This window comes from Cebus imitator, unplaced genomic scaffold (genome assembly GCF_001604975.1).
Source record: "Cebus imitator isolate Cc_AM_T3 unplaced genomic scaffold, Cebus_imitator-1.0 Scaffold398, whole genome shotgun sequence".
NCBI classification, from domain to species: domain Eukaryota; kingdom Metazoa; phylum Chordata; class Mammalia; order Primates; family Cebidae; genus Cebus; species Cebus imitator.
The window spans coordinates 873,148-889,353 of record NW_016107713.1 but is presented as its reverse complement, the minus strand read 5'-3'; the positions used below and the strand labels follow the sequence as shown (position 1 = coordinate 889,353).

At 32.0% G+C, this 16,206-nt stretch overlaps 1 protein-coding gene across 7 annotated transcripts in view; it reads left to right on the top strand.

Annotated features, from left to right (window-relative positions):
• EPHA5 (EPH receptor A5) overlaps nucleotides 1-16,206 on the top strand; it is a 349,250-nt gene that overhangs the window by 102,755 nt on the left and 230,289 nt on the right. The window lies entirely within an intron of this gene.

Genomic DNA, 16,206 nt, shown 5'->3' with positions numbered 1-16,206 from the left:
ATGGACTTAAAGAATCTTTTTTGTTTGCTTTTTGCTTTCACAACACTTCTGAAATAAATATTTTTAAGTTTCTGTTGTCAGAGTTTGATGAATGCACAAATAAAAGTGTGGAGTGTTTACATATGGGTGTGTGTATTCAAATAGTGTATGGTTCTTTTATATTAAGTGTATAAGACCTATAAGAGGTTGACCATGCATAAATATATATTCCCACTATTTACTCTCAAAAAACAAGCCTCCATTATAAAAAAAAAAATTAAAAGAATTACCAAAAAATAAAGAAATGTAACAATTGTCAATTTACCAAAACAACCATTGTATATTTTAAATGGCCTTTACTGATGTTACAGTTTAGGCAAGAAAAAAATATGATAATTAGCATCCTGTCAGTTACATTTTACTTCTGTTAAATGTATGTGTGGTATAATACAGACAAGCCTTACAACTGACAGGAAGAGGCATTGCTAACCAGCAGATGTTTCTAACCACCTTAGAGCTTAAAGCTCATACGCTCAGTGCCTCTACTGTGAATTAAATTGGAGTAGCACTTTGCTGCCTCTCTAGATTTCCATCAAAAAAATAAGGAAGAAAAGAAAGGAAGAATAAACAAGGTGGGTGGGGGAATTGAAGAAAGGGCGTGAAATTGATTTAGCAAATGGTTCACCATTGGCATTGCAGTTTATTTCTTGAAAAAGTTTGACATGGAAAGGTATTTCAGAAGAGTCTTAATTTCATAGAGTGGATTTTTTAAGGAAAGTTGTGAGGTGTCAATTTGTGCAGTGCAACTGGATATGAAGAATATTAAGTGGTTTCCTACAAAATATCTATACACATCTGCCAGAAAGAATTGAGTGTTTAATACACACTGCAATTTAATCCATTTAGACTGTTATTATATTGTGACATGTACACTGAACATCTTTGTTGCATGAATGGAATTGCTAAACAGAAAGAGGAGACCCCATTGTTTTTCACGTTACACAGTCATGAGAAAATAGGAGCAAAAAGCTCTTAATTATCATATTTCCATGTTGTAGAAGTAGGGCCCCCACAGAGGTCTCTTTGTAATGCCAAGGATAGTGGAATTACGAAAGACAAGTTTGAAAGGATATTGTGAAAGAATTGGAGAATTCAAGGTTATAACCCATGAATTGGCAAAATAAAACATCATAGCATTTCTAACATACCAAATTTGAAGAAAAGATCAACAGAGAGGAAAAAAATGAGATAGAAATAGTCTCGAAGTTATGTTTTCAAAGTAGAATTGGAAATAAAAAGTGTTTATTCAAAATTATAAACTTATGAACAGTTTTAATTTAAATTACTATTTCATTTATATTCTCTTCAATTATTTTTCTAATATAACTTTTTAATATTTTTGGTTGTATTTTAACTGCAACATATATATTTACCATAATATGTATTAGTTAGCTTAGCATCTTCCTAGCTTAATAGATTATCTTGCTTTTTAAATAGTTATTGTTGTCTGCTATTCTTTCTTTTGTCTTACACATATTTAAATTTTCTAAATTTGCTGAAAACAGAATATTACTTGAAGTATTGGTTATGAAAACAAGGTAATAAATGGAATCTTATATTTTTATTAGTAGACTGACCAAAAAATACTGAAGTAAAATAAAATAAATTGGAGTACAAGCAAAATAAAAATTACTTCAGGCCTTATTGGAAATCTCTTAAACTTTACTGAAAAACATTTATATGACTTCTCCAATTATATGTTTGTGAGTCACTTTCTTATATAGGAGTAGAAGTTTCAAAATTAAATACTTTGTGAAGCCTTAAATGAGAGATATAAAGAGCATTAAGTGGCTATTTGCAAAATATCTAATACTTCTGCCAGGCAGCTCTCTATTTTTAATTAACTGTATAACTTTTAATAATAGATTATAGGTAATGAATAGAGGAAAACTATAGACTACTACAAGATTTTTTTCTGGATGCAACGTTGTAAAATTGAATCATAAATTAACAGTTAATGTATTTTGAAATTCATTTCCATACAGAACACTTTGTATTAGAAATACCAGTAATGAGAAATAGAAGCCCCCAATAAGTAATGCTGTGTCCTTGCATTATTTATTGTTTCTGCAAATGTATATGTCTCTCACCCTAAATACAAATATATTGCTTGACTCTAGTAATACTTCATTTTTTCCCATTAAAGCAGATTATTTATCTACCCCTGTAGTGTTGGCAACTTCATGAAATGTATAAAACATTGCAGAATATAATCTACACTACTGTGAAATTTTTAAATAACTTGGTACGTGTGTCTATGAAAGGCTTGAAGCTTATAGTAATAGAATTGGTATAAGTAGGGACTGAGCTCAGTTATCAAGTGCATATGCTTATAAAAAGATAAAATAAAAACAAAGTCACAATGTATTCATGGCCAGGTCACTAGAAAGCAAAATGTATGGCAGTTAATTGTGGTTTCACAAGTACCAAAATCATATGAAAATGAGGAAGAAAAGGGATGAGTAATTTTGACATCTCCTAATATAACATTTAAATTTCTAGTGATTAGGACACCAGCAATTATCTACACTTTAATAGCAACTATTATTTAGAAATATTTGTTGAAATAGTTGTAGCATTTTAGTCAAAGCTTCTTTTGGGTTGAGAACTTGTGTGGTTACTTCGGTTTAGAAACTAAGGTTGGTGTCTATCTGGCTTTCCTGGTATCACCTTCAAATAATATGTAAGAAAAACAATTCTCTTGAGTTATTTATGATACAGAAATACAAGGTGAAATATGTATACAAAAGTAAAAGTGGGCCTCAAAGAAATCGTTTTTTGATTATTTGTTTAAAACTGTATAAAGCCAGCAAAGAGTAAGTTGGGTGAGCCACAGATGATAATTTTGTTTAACACGTATCACCAAATCCTTTGACAAAGACTACTTGACAAAAAATAGTTTGAAACGAAAATATCTAGTATTTGTGGACTTTGTTATAGTACTTGTTTTGCTCTATTAGCCTTTGATATTTTTTAAACAGATGGATGATTGCTGAACACATACTATTGATGTCATTTAGCTTCCACAACTTTGCATATAAAAATCTCTTTTATTACTCGTCAGATATTTCAATAAGACAGAAATGTGGAAAATAGCTTGATTTTTCTCCCATTACAAACTAATCATGTTTCCATGTGCTAATTTCCAAATATTTTTATCAAAAAAATGCTTGCTTCAAGTTTTTAACTTCCATACTGATTAAGAACAGGACATGTGGATTTGATATTTTCTGCTACACATGATGTATGCTGATTCTTCCTTATCTTGCCATTAAAGTAGTATTGGGTAAATTTTGTCAATCCATCTGCCAACTTAATATTTAATTTTTAAAGTTCTAACTCCACTCTACTTCCTAAAATCTAACCATTACACAATTTCTTGTTATCTGCTCTTTCAGACAACTGTATTCCTCCATATAATTATGTTAGAATTGGAAGCTACTTGTGTGTTGTGATTAAAGGATGCTGAAATATTTTTGCTTCTCCAAATAATTTTGAATGCTTTATTTCTTGAACCTTTGAGTGAAGGAACTGAAGACTTCTCTTATAATGTAAATATTATCTGATAACAGTGATCAGTTTTGCTTTGATCAGACATCAACGCCTTAGCAGCATCTGAGAAATAAAATTCAGTAAGTTTTGAACAAGGGACAGCTCTGCCAAATGGGGACCTAAATAAGTGTCAAATGGTTCCTCAGAACCGTGTGTGACTAAAACAATGGGGATAGTAGGAAGGAGAAAATAGTGAGGAAAAAAAGAATTCATGTCTACTTGATTTACTTGAAAGTATATTTTATCATGATCACAAGGTTTTAATTGAAGCAAAAGTTTTATGTATAGTATATTTTATTTATTTATTTTTTTAGAGACTGGGTCTTATCTGTCACCCAAGCTGGAGGGCAGTGGCATTATCGAAGCCCATCGGAGCCTTGAACTCCTGGATCCTAGCCATTCTCCCACCTCAACTTACCAAGTATCTACAGGCACCACCACACCTGGCTATTTTTGTTTAAGTATTATATTTAATTAATCAGCATCTTCAGTGTCTTGAAGACTTTTGAGTTCTTAAAAACAGAATATTTCAAAAAAGTGAGAAGAAACTCTATACAATAAGCTTGCCTTTTGAGAATTGTAATGTAATGCAGAAAAAATCACTACTTTCAGAATGTCAAGGATGTTTTGGTATGCATCTTCTCTGTGACCTTGCATAATGAGCCATATGTCTTCCACATGCGTGGATATACAGTTGCAAAATTTATCTTATGAATTTTTATATGAACTGCTTCTGAAAACAACTTCAACTATCTACAATTTATATTTTTCTTATGTTAATATGAAATTTAGTTTCAGGTATAGCCAAATACATCTTTTTTTCCCTAAAACTTTAGTAGGGGGTTTACGCTTACCTAAAGGTCTACAAATGTTTAAGTTCATGTTGGAGAATACTAAATGTCTCCAAAGTATGCCAGAGAAACAATTGAGAAGCATGGTTCTAAAAGCTAGAAATCTAAACTTTGGTTACTTAGTGTCAATAAAATTGTATACAAAAATAGTCCTCAGTAGTAGAGGAAATTTAGAACTGATTCATATTAATTTAATTATGGATCTTTAAGTTGACTTGGATTGAGGTTGAGAAATGCCACCTGATTTTCTCTGTAGCATAAATAGCATGCCTAGCAAGCCAAATTCTTTCAGCAAATGATAGCCAGCGACCTTCAATCTTGACTCAAAATCCCAAAGAATCAGAAGAATGAAGAGCTCTGTGATATTCAGTTGAAAGTAGCTGACATTCTGATTATCAGGATTAACTAGACTGCAGACATTTATCAGGTTAATTCTGAATATTGCCAGATTGAATGGTAACTGGAAATGTTTCAATGTGTTATATTAGACCTCAATGAGAGTCTGAACAAATTCTTCTATACTCAGAGCTGCAAAGATATTTTTATATTCACTTATATTTATCTTCAATTTTCTGGCATATCAATCTTGCTTAAAAATTATTTCCTAGAATGGTTTCCCCTTCGCAACCTTTTGTGGTTCATTCCACCCTATGGTTTCCAAGAAATATACCACAGATCAATACATGTATTTGGCTTTTAGTATAATGGAGGTGCATGGACTTGGTGATGAGTCCAGGCATTGAAAGATTTGAATCAATACAATGTGTCTTAATTTCGGGGCTTAATGCTCCTGTTGCTCTCACTTTCTGCTTTTCCTCAATCCATGTATTTATATAGTTGTAAGAAATTAGGAAGTGAGCATATGATCAATGGACCAGTGTGAACAATCTCAATCTAGAAACATATCTGCCAGCAAAGCTGTTATGCCTCAGCACATTGCACTCAGTCTACTCCCTGCCTATGAATAATGCCCGTGCTTATGAATGATGGATCTGAACAGTGGGACAATAAGACACCACCCTGGATGCCCTATATGCCTATGACTGTGAATAACATCAGTATTTCATACTTGCTTCTGGCAGATTGCCTAATAAAGTGTTTGGCATTCCAGCAATGCTGCTATCATGAGTTTAGGCATTTGATAAAAGTCTTCCCATTCTTAGATAAGGAATATTTTATAAAAATTGTTTTTTAGAACAAGTGGACTGAATCAGGTTTTTTGTTTGTTTGTTTGTTTTAATGTATGTGTTTTTTGTCTCTTAACAATGTTATGTAGGTATTGAGGAAATTTTTTGTCCATCATGTCAAACCTTTCTATCCTATTTGGGATAGAAAAAATGTGAATTCCTATACTTAATTGGTACCAAGAATTGCCTTGTACTTACTAATGGAAGTGATTTAAAGTTACATTTTCCTTAATACGAGATTTTAATTCTAGTCAAGAGTTTATTAATTAGTGATTTAAAGGCTCTACATGGATGAACAGAGGATCCTCAAGAAGTTACTTGAGCATTCAACATGGAGTGATTTAATTAAAACCAAATCACTGTATTTTCCTTAGAATTAGTTTTCAAAGAACTGGAAGCATATTATCTATATTCTACATTAGTTTATTTATCCTCAGAATATCATTTGAGTCATTTAACAGATAGGAAATATGTCTAGAATACTTATATGAACATAAACATCCAGGGTTAAGCTAGGGATTTTTGTATTACCTTAGTCATTTCTCAACTCCAGTGACTTAGAATGCAACTCTGCACTTAGGGTTGGGCAAACAAAACTGACAGTGAGTAGAAATCAAAAGAAATGGCATTGGCTTCCCCTATCTCTCCTAGAGTGAGCTGGGCAAAATATAATGATAAGTGTGTTTATCCTAACAATGATACACATTTCCATGTAATGTGTTCATTATTCATGACATCAGGAAAAGATGTCATATTTTTCGGAATAAATTTATTTGAAAAGATCTTCAGAACAACACAGGGAAGAAAAAAATCCATTTCTTAGGGAGAAAAATTAAGTTGTGATATGGAACAATGGCTATGTATTATTTTGTCTAGAAAACCCAAGTTTCAGAAAATGACATTACTAAATTGTTTATAGAAAATAGGCTATAGAAATGCAAAACAGTTATGTGGATTAGTGTGTCAATTTTCCTTCAGAAATTCCTTATTTGAAAAATCTTATGTGAATATATAAATTGTCAAATAATCATTGTGCATCTCCTAAACGTTTTTGGGGGTAATTGCTGGAAACAATCAATTTTATTCAAAAGAATGAGCTGTAGGCTCTGGAGTTCAATAAATTATAATTTTTCACACCGACCCAACATGTCATAGTCATAAAAATCAAGCTTTCTCACTACACTGCCAACCTTTTTCTGTGAATGAGAGATGACATATCTCATTGATTGTTTACAATTTAGGTAATATCCTTATGCACCAGCTGTAGAACTGTTAGGACTTCTACTTTTGTAAATATACATAAGAAGTTTTAAAACTAATGTCCTCATGTGAAACATACACCTTTTCAGTAATCGGGACATTTCATTCTATCCAAAATCAACCATGTAAAAAACAATGCCAGCAATTACAACATCAGCAAAAAATGTTGTTGTTTTGCATCTATAAGATATCAATAAATTAGTCTAAGAGTCTGTGAAGTTGCTGGCATTATTATTTTTATTTTCTGGAAGTCATTCTAACACTCACAGTATCTTCACAGACCCATAGGGATTTTCACATAAGCTCATGGGCCTTTGCATATGTACATCACACTAGGGGACCCTACTTCGTGAGCTGCTGGCTAATATTTATTAAAAAGAGAGCCTGTGAAATGTCCACGGTCACACTGTTTTGTGGGGACACCATAGAGAAGCCTCAAGGTTGCTGTTGGGAGAAGGAATTCAAGCACTTTTCCTGAAACAAATGATTTCTAGTCCAAGAGGAGCTGCCTCACTTCCAGAGTGCGTCCTCAGAGGGGAATGGGGAGCGTCCTCTGCCCACCACTGCTGTGACAGCTGTTGGAGTTGACATTTTAAGTGCTTTCATTCAAATCCTAATGTGTTTACTTTGAAATCATTGCTAAATTTATGAAAAGGGTCTCTTCATTTTGTGTGTGCTTTAGATACCTTTATGAATAAATATCTGTGGTAGCTCAGCAGATTTTAAATTTAAAAATTATTGTTGAACAATAAATAAATTTTAAAAGTGATCAAAGAAAAATAAATTTTAGATGGAGAAATTTAACACAAAACATTTACCACAGAGAAACTTTATTTTAAACAGAGAGAAAATAAATTTATGTGGGATAATTATTTACTTTTTTAAATTTTTATTTTTTACTAATTTCAACTTTTATTTTAGGCCCAGAAATAAACATGCAGGTTTATTACGTGGATATATTGTGTGATGCTGAGGTTTGGGATAAAGTTGAAGAACTTATCATAGTTTTTCACAGTTGGGAACTATGTTCACTATTATTGTTTTAAAAAATCACTTTAAAAAAAATGCTGTTTTAAAAATAATTCTTATGCTTTGTTTTTAAGAATTTTTCAAATTAGAAATTTTCTTTTGGCAAACATTGGTATCTTGAATAAAATGCCAGGTCTCCAAGCAGAAAACCTGGATTTAAATTTCAGCAACAAACCTTCTATAATTATTTTCTTTTTTTGTAAAATGAAAATAAGAATAGGTTCCTGAAATGATTACATGTATTTACAATAAATTCTATATGACTGTGCTTACTGAATAAAGATATTCAATAGCTACTACACACACATATACATGCATACATATACACATATCTCAAATGAAGACCAATAAAATGATCAACTGAGAGACAAGATATAAGTGAAATGCCCTAAAATGCTCTATTTTATTACTTCTGAACAACTCCAGCATGCATTTTAGGTTTAATTTTTATCAATGAACTGTGAAAAATTTATACATTAAATGTAAGTTGATTCAGGTGTGATTTGTTTCCATTATCAACAATAATAAATGCATGTATAACCATGCTGACACACACATAATAAAGAAATATGAAAATACATTTTCTGAGTACTGCAGATTAAGAATTTTAGGCTGGGCGCAGTGCCTCACACCTGTAATCCCAGCACTTTGGGAGGCTGAGATGGGGGGATCACCTGAAGTCACGAGTTCCAGACCAGCCTGGCCAACGTGATGAAACCTCACCTCTACTAAAAATACACAAATTAGCCTGGCATTGTGGTGTACGCCTGTAGTCCCAGCTCCTTGGGAGGCTGAGGCAGGAGAATTGCTTGAACTCGGGATGCAGAAGTAGCCGTGAGCTGAGATCATGCCACTGCACGCCAACCTGGGCGACAGAACAAGACTCCGTGTAAAAAAAAAAAAAAAAAAAAAAAGAAATTTAGAATTTCAGCTTGGAGTCCACAGAATTATTTCAGTGATTAATTAATAATGTTGGGAACATTGCTATCGTTTTGCTTTTTTGTTTTTGAACTCAAGTTGCACTAGCTCTTTACAGCCCCTTCCCTTGTTCATCCACCTCTAAAGACCCAGATGGTTGCCATAATCTTGCTGCATCTATGCCTTCTTGCTCCTTGAAGTGTACTTGGCTCACTGTTTATCTCACTTCCTCATAAGATCTTACTTATTAGGTTTTTGAACCCTATCCACATACACATTACTCATCTCTCCACTTTATTAGAATAATGACTTAGTGAGATAATCTTCATGAATTTAATTTGGTGATTTTTTTCTCTTATCGTTACTGCTTTTCAGTGCCTATATCAAAGATTGTTACATAAACATTCTATAAATATTTGCTGAAGCAGTGGTAATAATAATTATAAAAATAATACCTGTTAAATTATTATAGATCAGAGTTGGAAAAAGTATTTAGCTAACTTTACTTTTTCAATACATTACTTATAGCTTATGCTTTCTGCTTCATAATGATTCCCAATGTACATGTGCCCAAAAATTCATAAGATGGGGTGTTAATAATATACTGTTATTATATCTATATTCCAATATAAATGATGTACAAAATACATTCAGCCACAACCACTCTCACTGTTTCCTTTCCCCAAACCTATTTTCATCTTTAGTCTCAATAATCAAGCCTGGAATATTCCATATAATGCTGTTATACATCAGTCCTATTTAAAATCTACTTCTAAGCTTTATCACACTTTCATCGAAAAAGAAAATATAGAAAATGAGTTCTGTAACTGCCCGAATAAAGGACAAATGGAATTTTATATTTGTTAATAATATTTTGAGAAAGGAAGTGAAGGAAAACTCATTCCATGAGTTTGCAACATTCCATGAATTTAGAACACAGTATTGAATGTTTTTTAGACCACAAAAAGCTGAATTTTTACTAACACTTACCACCGGGATAGCTTAGCCAATGAAAAGGAGCAAGTTGTTCTCCCTGGATCACAACATATCACAAAGCAATTGTACATGTTTAACGTAAAAGTAAGCTAAGTGCTGAAACTAATGTTCTATTTGCTATATTTTAACCATACCCTGAAAATAGCATTAGAATTTAAACAATTCACCATTAATATTACTATAGCAATCTTAAAATACTTAGAATCCTCTAAATTCTATGAAATTGTTCTCCATGTAGCTTGAATCACTATGAACCTGATCCCACTGGAGAAATTAGTTTTACCAAACACAAATATATTGTTAGTCATAGAAACATAACTTAATGCTTTTATTTCCATGTATCTCTTTGACCCACACTTGTTACATGCCTATTTTCACGGAGAGGAGAAATTATATCAGACATGCTGAGGCTATTACTAATCTTGCTGTGTACTCTTCTCAGTGTTCTCAGTGTGTGGCTGGACTTCCACCAGTGAGAGGGTGAATTGTCCCTGGCTAAGCCCTGACACTCATGAAACAACATTTTATTGACATCATAATTGTTCCCGTAAAGTCTCTTGGGGCTGTACCATTTAATTCAACTAGTGGTGAAATAAATGTATCCACACTTGCCATCAAATTGGCTTTAAGCTTTTTCAAAAATGATATGTCAGTAGAAAGATGTGTTTTCTATACCTCAACTAGCTACTGATATTTTATCTAAGGTATAGATCTTTCTCATGTTATATCAATAAGAATTGGTGAATTCTGCACATATTCATCAGCATCGGAAGACTCTTTTAATTCCATTTAAAAAATGGAATTGTAATTGAATGAAGAAAGGCTATATATGGAAAAATAGATTCCTACACATTTGGAAAGCTGTTATATGTTTTCCATTGTCTTTTTTGTTTTAGATTATTTGAAAACAACTTGTAAGAAAATAAAAAAGAGCTTCTAAATAAATGCAGGCTGAAAATGACAAATCAAAAATATTACCTCCTGAATGTTATCCCATCATACCTACTTGACAGTCTGAAGATAGTATATATCTCCTTGTAGCACTAGTTTTGGCCTCATGATTTTTAATATAAAAATTCATGCTAATCAATTACTGTCACTTGTCACAATATTCCAGTGATCTCTTAAGAGCTTGATGACATAGCCCAGCTTTGAAAGAATATGTAATATGTGAAATTCAAAATAAAACAAAACTAATTACTTTTGATAAAACAGAAGATAGAGTTTTTTTTAAGAAAAAACTTTTAAGTTCAGGGGTACATGTACAGGTTTGTTGCATAGGTTAACTTGTGTCATGGGTGTTTGTTATACAGATTATTTCCTCACCCAGGTATTAAGCCTATTACCCATTAGTTATTTTTTTTTTTTATTTTGATCTGATAGCCATAGTCAGATAGTGGACATTTTCTTATAGGCAAATTCAGTTTTTTAAAATCAGGCTATATATTCAAAATCACAATTTTCCAATCAATTACTTCATTCATGGTACAGTGTCCAAATACAGCCCTCAGGTATTTCTTCCCAGTGAATTCCAAGCTTCCATAGCCTTTTCTTATTCATTCCTCATCTGTTAACCCTCATCACACACATCCGTTGCTACTGAGGACACACATAGGAGTAAACTGATTGGGGACAGAACATGTTCAGCATTTTAGAATGCCACTACCAAAAAGAGACAGCTTTGGTATACAGGAAGTGAATTCCTGTTGAAACATAGATATACAAAAGATTAAAATAGCCCATATAGAAGATAAAACTTTCTTAAAACTAACAAAAACATGTAAAAATTTTTCTTTTTTGTTTTATAGGACTGAAGTGATAACATTTTATACCTAGAAGTGAATTCTCCCTATCTCTGAAACATTACTTTTATGTGATATCACAGAGATGTTTTATGGATTATGAATAATAGCATCTGAGGACCAAGGATGTTTATCTCTTAATTACATACATAGGCCTTAAAACAATTGTTGACATAGGATAAATTCTCACTAAATATTTACTTTATGAAAAATAATTTGCCAATTCATATCATGGCACTTAGATAACATTTTATAGAGTAAAAAACATCAACATGAAAAGATGTTTAATGATGGAGACATTCATTGGCCACACACAGAGGAATAATTGATTAATAAAATATAAATTAAGTGTTAACATTACCTGGAAAAAATTATAAGAATAAAGATACAGTAGAAACAAAATCCACATTATACTTTTATTGTAATTATTTATATTTTTCTTTTCAAAACCTGTTCTTCCTCAACTATCAGATTTTAGTCAAGGACTATCTTATTTCTCACTTGTAACTACTATAGCACATAATTAACATTTAATGAAAATTAATTTTGTACCTTTTTGATAACTAATCATTTGGTCAATAAAATGTAGCTGAATTGTATTTACATTACAAATTGATTAGCCAAAATTACAGCCAAGTACATAAAAAAGCCTCATGTAATTAATAAAATCAAAGTAACATAAAATTGAAAAAATGATGTATTTTAATTATATATAACATATGATTATATATTATATGTATATTCATGTTATATATATAAGCTTTCAAGTGAAAATGTGTACCTCTGACTTCTGAGATTTGTAGAAATACAAGTTTCTTAATTTTTATTTTCCTTACTTTCTTGTACTCTTCAAAAGATATATGAAATTGGAAACACGGGGTAAAATAATAGTACATTTTGAAATGAATATTGAAATTTGTATTTACATAATAATTTTTCTTTTATACCACAGACAACTTATTTTGCTAAGAGATATTCTTCGTGAAAATGTAATGAAGTTTGGAGACTTAAAAACTTTATTATTATGTTTGCTTTGTACAGTTGCTCAGAAATGTAGCTAATATAAAAAATGACATCAAACTACTAGAATTTTCTATGAGGATGCTGCACTTTGCCATATTACCAAAAGATTTTTCATTTTGTGGAAAAGTAAGTTATTTAAATTTTTAGGCATCTGTGAATCTCTCCATATATAATTCATTTCAAAACATTTGAGGTCCTACGTCTGAAAATGTAATATATGCACTGCGATATTTATATAGCCAGAGAGATTAAGGGAAATGGCCCAATATTTCACAAATATTTATTTAACACTTTATACAGATACTGTAATCCATGTTACTTCACACATAACACTTTAGAAATGAATTTCAGCTTATTCTGAGGACAACTAAGTATTCTTTTTTAAGTAACTAGAACTTCAGTGATATAAAATATGATATAAAATAATTACTGGAAATGCAATTATTAATAGAAGTTTAAAAAGAAACATTATATGAAAAAGACATAAAATAACAATCACTTTAAGCCAGGTTGTCCTTCAAGGTATCACCCTTCTAAGTTTCTGTATTTAAATCAAATAACCTTACAGTGTTGAAAAGGACTTTGAAGGCAAGGAGATGGCTTAGCTGGCACAGTGATCCATTTACTAGTTCAAATTCACACAGTATATACAATTGAGTTTCTTCTTTCTATGAACTTAATCTAAAATTGCGTAAGAGGAGATAGATTTTAAAATGCCAAATTATCCCTAAACTCGTCATTGAGTTTTTAAACCTGCCATACTCAGAGAAGTATTGATTGTATTAATACATCTGGGAGACATTAATTTTGAGGCACTTGCCACCTATGATTTTCATTGTCTCCAACTGTAGCTCTTCTCTCTAAAATGGACAAATGTTTCCCAAAGTAGGTAATATAGGGAAATTAGACAACCCAGTAACTTAGCGTTTCGTTTCTAAATAATAAAACTATTTACCTTAAGTTAATATGTCCTGGGAAATGTATCTATATTAGTGTCATATTGCTTATTTACTAAGAAAAAGAATTTTTCCTATTAATTATGGATTATATTTAATTAGGTAAAAATAAATTTGATTTGGGCTTTGTGCCTTACAATTTAACACACCTAGAAACATAATTTGAGAGGAAAACAAAGCATGCAGAGAAAAACTCTTGAACATGATTGGTATTTTTTAAAGAATCTTAAATAATGTTGTGGCCTGACACTAAGAGACTCTTTATACTTTTACAAGTATTTTTGTCTCACAGTGTGAATTAATCACTAATGTCCTTTATGTGATGAGTTGAAATTGGTCTTTTCTTCCTCATCACTGCCTAAGACATCTCACCTCCCACTTCTTAAAGAGGTCAGGGCTCAGGCCTCTCCTTGAATCCTAAATGAGATTTGTCAGTCAAGCGTAGCAAAATCTAATGCCATCCAAAGAAAAAGAGGAAAATGGACCAGAAAATTATCTGATTTTCTGATTTCATGGCCCAGGTTACCCTGGGAAGTGATGAAAGTGGCATTTAAATCCCGTAACTAAGGTGGTATGCCAAACTTAGCAGTAATAACGGATAAACCCTGTGGAAAGATATCACTTTAACAATTTTACAGTTGCTAAGTGTGAAAATTATATTGTGGTCAAGCTCCAGGAATCCATTGCCGTTGATTCAAAGAACTGGAGCAATGCTCAAGTAGAAAACATTCTCAGCTCCTGTAACTCCTAAATACTGATGAAGTCAGCAGCTGCTTTGGCTGTTCTGACATCAGGCCTCAGGGTCAGACAGCTTTATTAGTGATATTGGTTCCTTTTCCGCCCCCTGCTCTGAATAAAAACATGATACCTTTGAGGAAACAGATAGAAATGTATTGAGAACTAAATCATGGCTCAGGTTGTTTAAGGTGAGCATCACTTACAGTGCTTTGTATTGTAGTGCCACCAGTTTGTAAGAGGAAAAAATTACCAAAATATATTTGCAAATAGAGACTCGATAAATATTTTACTAATATTTTTAACATGTAATTTATTAACCATTAGTTTCTGATGATCTAAATAATTTTATACATATATGGTATATCTACAGTGTTGGAGTCTGAAATTAAAATCAGGCTTAATAAACTTTATGTCTTATAAATATTGAGTGGTATAACACATGAGTAAACAGGAGGAAGACTACTTTAGATATTTAGGTTGAAAATTGACACTGTTATGCAATAAAAATGTTACAAAAATTTTAAGCATATTATGGTGTTACTTAGGAACTATGACACAAAACCTACTTGACACACAATAAAAGTGTAAGTGCTGTATATGATAGGCACACATTAAATGGTTAAGAGAAGTAGTAATCGTTCACTGTAAATAGAATTCCACCAATAGCAAATTACAAAGAAGGAAATATGTTGCTTATATTGTTCTTTTTTCTACAATATTCTCCTTTGATTAAGGAAAGTCAATTGCTACTTATATAGGTTAGATGTACGTTCTGGTTTTCCCAGAAACATTCTGTTTTACACTATTCCCTTAGGGTAATTATGAAAACCAATTTCTTTCATTCTCAAACATAAATAGGTTTGGATAATGAATGATATGTTCACTCCATATATATACACATATAAATATACATACATATATTTAAACATATTCACACATATATGGTGTGAGCATATCATTTATTATCCAAATCTATTTATATTTCAATAATAAATGAAATGCTCATTTATCTTCATTTACATACATATGTAAATACATGTGAATATACTTCATATATGCACATATTTGTAGATGTGCATATATGAAGTATATACATGAAGAATACATGAATATATGAAGAATACACATACATGCACACGCATGTATGCATATATATATAATGCACGCATACATAGCAGTCTCCTTTTCTTTTCTTTTTTTTTTCTTTCTTTGAGATGGAGTTTCACACTTATGGCCCAGGATGGAGTGCAGTGGTGTGATCTTGGCTCACTGAAACCTCCACCTCCAGGGTTTAGGCAATTCTCCAGCCTCAGCCTCCCAAGTAGCTGGGATTACAGGCACTGGCCACCACGTCAGGCTAATTTTTGTATTTTTTAGTAGAGAGGTTTCGGCATGTTGTCCAGGCTGGTCTTGAACTCCTGACCTCAGGTGATCCGACTGTCTCAGCCTCCCAAAGTGCTGGGATTACAGGTGTGAGCCACTGTGCTTGGCCAGCAGTTTTCTTTTCCAAGAATAAATATAATGTGTTCTGTAACCTAGTAGGAATCTCCAAATCTTGGCTTATATTTTTGACATTGATTCATGAAGCTCATACTCAAGAGTTTTTAGTAGCTGTTTCTTTTAATAGAAGCTTAAGAGCTGCCAGGCATGAGTGTCAGAAAAATAATACTTTGATCATTATGGTTTACAGGATATCTGTTAAAGGCATCCAAATATTTGAAATATTATTAAAGTACTCATCAAATGAAATATTCATTTTTCACATGTGAAAATGCATAACTACCAGCTGTTTGTAATGGCTCAACATATATTTACATTGGTTTAATAACTAGAATCAACAGAAATATGGGCATCC